Source organism: Nilaparvata lugens, chromosome 3 (genome assembly GCF_014356525.2).
Source record: "Nilaparvata lugens isolate BPH chromosome 3, ASM1435652v1, whole genome shotgun sequence".
Classification (NCBI taxonomy): Eukaryota; Metazoa; Arthropoda; class Insecta; order Hemiptera; family Delphacidae; genus Nilaparvata; species Nilaparvata lugens.
This window is the reverse complement of record NC_052506.1, coordinates 19,760,890-19,769,021: the sequence shown is the minus strand read 5'-3', so window position 1 is coordinate 19,769,021 and position 8,132 is coordinate 19,760,890. Positions and strand designations below refer to the sequence as shown.

At 35.0% G+C, this 8,132-nt stretch overlaps 1 long non-coding RNA gene across 1 annotated transcript; it reads right to left on the bottom strand.

The window, feature by feature from the left end:
• Nucleotides 1-840: 840 nt before the first annotated feature.
• LOC111059936 lies at nucleotides 841-8,132 on the bottom strand. Its single transcript, XR_005570699.1, has 3 exons — nucleotides 7,890-8,132; nucleotides 6,190-7,189; nucleotides 841-934 (listed from the first exon to the last, which is right to left on the bottom strand). It is a non-coding gene; the product is annotated as an uncharacterized LOC111059936 (long non-coding RNA).

Below are 8,132 nucleotides of genomic sequence, written 5' to 3'. Positions count from 1 at the left end.
ACAATAACTGGAGATTGCTTTCTAGTTTCAAATTTACAAAACATATAATTATAAAGATCGAGTTCTACGGCCAATGAAATTGACTCAATCATTTGTTCTTCTTAAGGATGTTACATAGCATTCAAAATTAATGAGAAAAAATATCAGTCACAATACTACCATCCCTGAACTCCAGGATAGACAATGGTCAATTCAAGGATATGGAGTTGTCAATTTTGCTACATTGAATGCACTCATAAATGTGAGAAAAAATTGTTATTTTGTTGTTGACAGATATAATATCAAATTCTGGACAATGTAAACAACGATTCATACTGAAACATGATTCAAGGAACACACGACTTGTATTGGGTAATTATGTTCGATCAGCCAGTTGTTCAGCCACTGATATCTCAGTCATTGACAATACAATGGAATGTGACAGTCCAATTACACCCAATGTGAATTGATTCCCTGTGACCTGGATTGAGGCTAATTTTGTGCAAATGGTGCATGAGAACATTGGAGGAGCCGCATGCATTGGACGTCTTCTACAACCCTGGAGCAACGACAGTGAATCTGGAATAAACAGAGATTCAAGGATGGAATATCAAGTGTTGGCTCATGAGTTGTTGGAATTTTTGCTCGATGTTATCGTAGATGTTACAAGTTGTAACGAATCAAATTCTGATGGGTAAATAAAAATCCCTACTGAAACATGATTCAAGGAACACACGACTTGTATTGGGTAATTATGTTCGATCAGCCAGTTGTTCAGCCACTGATATCTCAGTCATTGACAATACAATGGAATGTGACAGTCCAATTACACCCAATGTGAATTGATTCCCTGTGACCTGGATTGAGGCTAATTTTGTGCAAATGGTGCATGAGAACATTGGATGAGCCGCATGCATTGGACGTCTTCTACAACCCTGGAGCAACGACAGTGAATCTGGAATAAACAGAGATTCAAGGATGGAATATCAAGTGTTGGCTCATGAGTTGTTGGAATTTTTGCTCGATGTTATCGTAGATGTTACAAGTCTTTGAATATTACCATTGACTATTACAATTCAATTGTTTTTCAGTGGAAATGGACCAAATTTCAGAAAGTGAAATCATAACCCTATTTCGGACTCTTAAAATGTTATCTAAATTTTGGAAAGAAATAAAACAAGGAGTATCATTCGTTTTTCTCCCCCGGTCAGTGCTATCTTGTAAAAATAATGAATAAAAATAAATTTATTATTAAAAATGCAACAGTGATAATTCGTACGAGTGTCGTGATCCTTCTAATGTTTGAGTAATACTCTTGAGAAAAATCAAGGTTTGAACTAATCCAATAATCACATTCATGGACATCTCTTTGTTCATCAAGATGTACAAAAGTTCCTTGAATAATTTTTAATTTTTGAAGAATGTTGTGCTATGAATATTGAAAAATCAAGCACATAAAGAACATCAATGATAGAGTTTGTGAAATTAAAATTTCTTTGAATTTTAAATTCTATTGTATGTTATAGTGGATATTAAGATAAGTGCATCACATAAGTGTATAGCATGAGCGCATAAGATGGGTTACTGTAATAATTGATATCACAGTCAGCCCAGAACAAAGATGATTTGCATGGAATAATGAATGGAATCTTTCTCCCATTATTTGCAGCTATACTTAACCTGAAAGTTCATGAGTTATCCTCATTCACATAAATGCTTTGATTCATTCAGCATCTATCATTGAAAAGTTCTATTCTTGTGAATGATAAATATCCGTATGTCTCTGGAACCACATTTTTGTGAAGTTTATTAATCGGCAAAAGCAGGGATTGAATCACTTTTCAAAATTGCGTGCTCAATCACATTCCAGAAATAGGAGTTGGAATGTATACAAGAAAAATACTGACAGGAACCAGAACTAAATTATTGAAAAACAAATAACTTATGTTTTCGTTGTTTTTTAGTGAAAATGGACTAAATTTTAGAAAAGTGAAACCATAACCCTATTTCTGACTTTTAAAATGTTATCTAAATTTGGGAGAGAAATAGTGCAAGGAGTATCCTCAGTTTTTCTCTCTCAATCAGTGCTTCTTCGTAGAAATAATAATAATAATAAATATTTGAACTACTCAACTGATTCCTCCTCATTGAGTTCATCATGGAGTTTACTTACAGAATGTTGGATTGAATGCATCGAAGTCTCAATGAAAGAGTGGATTCTGAACTCTATGAAGTATTCAATTTCAAGTTGAATAAAGTCCTCAACTTATTTTTACTATCGTTATTAATCAAGTACAGCTTCTCTTTTCAGTGCTTGAAAAGTATGCACTCGATAAAATAAGTTGGATCATTATCGTTGAGAGCGCAGCTCAGTATCCCAGGGAATTCACAGTAGGGTTCTTAATGGAATAGCACAGAATGCTCTTAGCTGACTAGAGAAACAAACAAATAACTCTCCATCATGATCCACTCCAATACTATGCACAATGATGGATGATGTTTGCTATCAGCCCTTTGCGACTCAGGCTACTATTTCTGTAGAAAAAACGACGAATTTATCTCCTGTCGTGGATGAATTTCAATAAGCAGTATTTTACATTTTTTGGAGAGTTGGAGTTGGTGTTCAGTATTGAATGTTGGAAGTTTTCAAGCTCTAGTATGTTGGAGCATTTTTGAGATTTTGTGTTGAGGCATTTTAAGCAGTTTCTTTGGGCAGAATTCATCAGTTCTGATTACTGATATCATCTTCTGTGATGAGAGCTAATCATCATCTTATTTTCCATGTATTGCATCATTCTCTAAACACAATATTATGATAATTATCAAGGTAAATGAGTGTTGATGAATTTGAGAATCTCTCAAAATTAGAACTTGTACATCTCGGTTGAGAATGTTCTGATTTTTTCCAGATATTTAATGGTGAGTATTAATATAAATTTGGAAGTTGATTATCATGATTCATATAAAATTTTCGTGTTATTGACCACGCGTTGAATGCTAATCATATTATTTATTTATTTATTTAGCGTATGGCAGTATACACAACACATTTATGATCACAAAATTCGAAAAAAAAGAAAACAATAGAAAATTCATATATAAATCGAATGAAAATATCTTAGTCACTTTTGACCTGGAAATTAGAGGCATGCTTCCAGGGTATTTAAGTAGGCTATTGATGCTGGTTTAGCCACCAGGAAATCTTCATGTGCACCTGTGTATGCTGATCTGGGACATTCCTCCACTATGTGTCTCACAGTCTGGACTGCTCCACACTCACAGAAAGGAGAGTCAGCCTTCCCCCACTTATGCATCAGATAGGCACATCTACCATGATGAGTTCGTACCCTATTCAATGCCGACCATGTTTTACGAGGCAAATCGAAGCCTGGTGGCCTTTTGGTTACAAATGGGATGTCAATGTTCTGCTTTGCTGACCACGCTTGTTGCCAGGCCTCAGTTATATGGAAACCTGAATCTAAGGCTGTAATTGCCGTCCTAACCGGTGGCTTACGAGATTGCAGACGTCTCTGATTGGCATCTTGTATATCCTCATGTATTGGCAGGCTTCGATTTTCCTGTATCTTCTTGTACTCTCTAGTAAGGGCATTCATGCGTCGAAGATTTGGGGGTGGGATGTGACTCAACACCGGGAGCCATTCCACAGGGGTAGATTTTAGAACACCACCTATCATTCTCATTGAGTTATTTAGCTGAACATCAACCCTATGAACATGAGAGCTATTCATCCAGACTGGACTTCATATTATAGGAGTAGGCTAATACCCTTCTATCAAACCCAATCTTTAATCAAGTTATGTTATCAGTGAGAAGGAAACTGGAAACTGCACTATAATCTTGTTTTGGCATACCAAACAGAAGTACTCCCTTTCAATGGGAAGAAGAGCACTCTGAGAAGAAACTAATATACTCCAATATTATTATTATTAGATAATTAGTCATATTGACGAGAATATAATATGATATAGTGGGTTATTAACTGTATATCACTACAACAGTATAGTTATATGGACGATAATATAATAATTATAGTCTATAGTGTATATTACTTCAACAGTATTGACTGTGAATAATAATGTGAGTATGGTGTATAGAATAGTGTGAATAATAACAGTATTGACTGTTTACAGAGAATAACCCATATTATAATTCTCGTCCATATAACTACTTCTTTAATTATAAAAATATTGAAGTTACTGTATACTGTGCTTCCATATTATCCCTCAATTGTTAATATGTTATGTACGGTTCATTGCAGAATACTGCATTGAAAAAGCTCAATACTTCAGTATTCAAGCTTAGAATGTCAGGTACATTATTTGATAATAAAAGCATGTCAAAAATCAATCTAAACAGGAAAAACGAGTGAGAAATCACAGATTCCTGGGAAGGAATCATCATTCCTGCAATACTGGAATTGCATCGGCGCCACACTCAGCACCTACACATTACTTCGATTATATCCAGCCGGTATTAAAACGGTTCAACTTCGACACCTGTCAACGTTTCCACCTACAACAGTCGATTCACACCAACCCAACAACAACAACAACATCAGTCCAATGTCAACAACAGATGAAGCAGAGTGATCATTGATTTGATGGAGTTGGAACCCTTTCACCGCTCGGCTACTAACAGTTGAGTTGCAACTCTGCTACAACAAATGATGTTGTAGCTGTAACAACTCGCGTCTGTCCACGCCGATGGTACTTTGCTGACAGCGTCATTACAAACGGCCGGCCGGCACTGTATTGATCGTCCACAGTAAAAATACATCGCTTTAATTGGCTGCTTTGATTTGTTGCAAATGAAGGGGAGTGTAATTATCGGTATATATATATTATGTTAAATTGCCCTCGTCAACTGTTACCATGTTCAGAAACAGCTGATCAAATCCTTGACCTGACAATGAAATAATATATTATTTTATTTGTACCTGTACCTTGTGTAAATGACTGTAAATATCGGTATATATTATGTTTAATTTATTGCCCTTGCCAACTGTTACTATGTTCAGAAACAGCTGATCAAATCCTTGACCTGACAATGAAATAATATATTATTTTATTTGTACCTGTACCTTGTGTGAATGAGTGTAAATATCGGTATATATTATGTTTAATTTATTGCCCTCGTCAACTGTTACCATGTTCAGAAACAGCTGATCAAATCCTTGACCTGACAATGAAATAATATATTATTGTAATCGTACCTGTTCCTGGTGTAAATGAGTGTAAATATCGGTATAGTATATTATGTTTAATTTATTGCCCTTGGCAACTGTTACTATGTTCAGAAACAGCTGATCAAATCCTTGACCTGACAATGAAATAATATACCATTTTACTCTTGCCTGTAACTTGTACTTTTAATTGTAATATGTACCTTTCTATATATTCTAGGGACTACATTCTCAATATTGTCTCAGTTCAGGAGCAGTGGCTCAGTTGTGTGATGTGTCCAGAGGAATGTATGTAAAGAAAACTCTACTATAGCGGTGCAGGATAAAAAACGTAATCAGTAAAACAGGAAAAACCTCACCACACGCTTTGTTATGTATGTCATATCACAGGTAACGAAGAATAAAATGTGCAGTTCACTTGTTTTCCAAGACATAAGCTACACATTATTATCTAGAAATGTCAGTCAGGACAACTTATCGACTTCATAGCTCATCGTACAGGAACAATTAATATATTCCAACAAGAATATTATTCGGCTTGGTACAAGTCAGCTATTTTTTATAGAAAGGTTATTTGAAATACAGAATACAGGAAACCCAATACATTTAAAGTTAGCATGCCATGGGTAGAATTGACAAGAGCGGGTTCCAATCAATTACATTTCTCCAGATCATCATTGTTCCCGGAATTAGGACGAAATTCATTTTGAGGTGAACTGGAAAAATTCTTTTATGATATAAAATGGTGTTAATTCTCTTGAATATATCCTGTTCTGAATTCTCAGATGAAACGTATTGAGCTTCAGTATCCTGAAATCCAAAATATTGAACAGTTTCATAATATTTGTATTGATAAGAACAATATAATAATATCATGTTATGATGAATTTATATAGGTAGAGGTTCCGGTCAGAGTGTAAGACACAGAATTAAATTCTATAGAACATAGAATATAAAGTATAAAACATATAATTACAATCTATACACTCGGGCTCCGCTCAGCTTACCTTCAGCTCACATTGAAGAAATTGACCCAAGCTCATTGTTGTTAATTGGGGATGAACGTAGAATATTTTCCAGCTACTCATGAACTTTTATGGGTGAACAATCATTATTACATGATTGAGATAATAATCTGCTCTTCCTCTCTATACTTCTGAACTCCTATCATTAGAACAAACAATAATAAAATATGTTATGCCAATGATTCATAACCATGTTTTAATTTGAGGGTTCTGTGTATAATGGAGAATGCCATCAAATTATTAATTTTTCTCTGAGACTTATAAACATTATGTATACCCTGGTCACATGTTTGTATTCGGCTTGGAATCGGATCTTTATTCGTGCAGTTGATTCGAATCCATGTATCACGTGATTCCAGTCTTCTGGTCCATCAGTTCCTTTGGAAGTTGGTTCATTCGTATCCTGCAGGAGTTTGCCAACAAACTTCTCAATGAGTGATAACTTTACTTCCTACGACCCTCTATTCTTTTCCCTCCTAGTTCATTATTTTCACCTTTCTTCAACTGGTCAAGAAGTGCCTTCAGAGTCATAACATTTCCGAGGAAGTCGTTAATGAGTATTTGAAGTTGCAAGTTATGCACTCTCTGCGTTTTCATTGGTGTTGTTAAACTTCCACTTCCTCCTTCATCTGTGTACAATTGGATATTCTGATCAAGCGTTTTTGTTCGATTTCTATTTTTCCTTGTCTTCTTTGGTTTTGAATCGTGTTTCTGTGAATCAAGAGATTCGTAGTAAAGGAGAGATTGGTTGGAAAAGTGGAATCCAGATGCAGGACACGTATCCAACCACTTTTTCTCTTGGTAAGCCTGTAATTTTTGGGGCTCGGAGTTTTGATTTTGAGGGCCGAATACTACAGGATTGTTCGATTGAAATGCGTCTTCTCGCTTCGGTAAGGGATCTTCCACTGCATTGAATGGAAGAGTATCAACAAGCAGGTTTTTATCTTATTCGATTTGAGTGGCTTCCTTATTACATGACAATCTGTGGAAAATAAAACTCCAATGATTTATTGCCAGGTTTTTAGTATGAGTTATTGGAAACCATTGTTGCAAAACGGTATCAGTTCTATGATATTATGATAAGGTTTCGATTATATAAATAGGAACTAAAATTGATTGAAGATAGCATAAAGACTTCTCCCGTGGATTAGGTTGTTCATATCCAAAATTTCAAGACAACTTTAGTCAACTAAAGCCGATTCCAACTACAAACTGTCAATTATTAGCCTACTGTTTTGGCTGAATGAGAGTGGCTGAAGCTGCGTTTGCACCAAAGTTATAAACAAAATGTTAATAACTTAATCCTTATAGTTTCTATTAGATTAAACATAACTTATTTTACACATGATGAACATATGTGCTTGTCAAGTTCCGTTAAATCTGAAAGAATCTATAAAGATTGAGTTATTAACATTTTGTTGATAACTTTGGTGTAAACGCGGCTCGATTATGAGAGATACCAGCGTCAAATAGCTTCAATAGGATTATCGGCTGAGTTAACAGTGATATTTTGAAAATAAAAGCCATGAACCATGCCTATAACAAGCCCTATACAAAATTTTTTGCCGTATTTTCTCTATGGTGCTTGTTTGAACAAACTTTTATGATCGTGATTTTAGGCCGGTAAAAGAGTGTGACTTTGATAATGACTATGAGAATGATTATCATAACTTTGCACTTACCTGAAAGATACGGCATCCCACATAGTTGTAAAACTGCTATGGTTGTGATCAATTTCAAATAAGCGGAAATCATCTCATGGGATGAAATTTGTGTGATTAAAAGTGTAGATCAATTCCAATTTAGTGAACCATGATAATTTGTCGTTGTGTAATGTGTTAATTTGTGTTGTGGATTTGAGGTGAACACCTCAATATTGTATCTTTATGAATAGATGTAAACAAAAACATGAAATATTAATAACC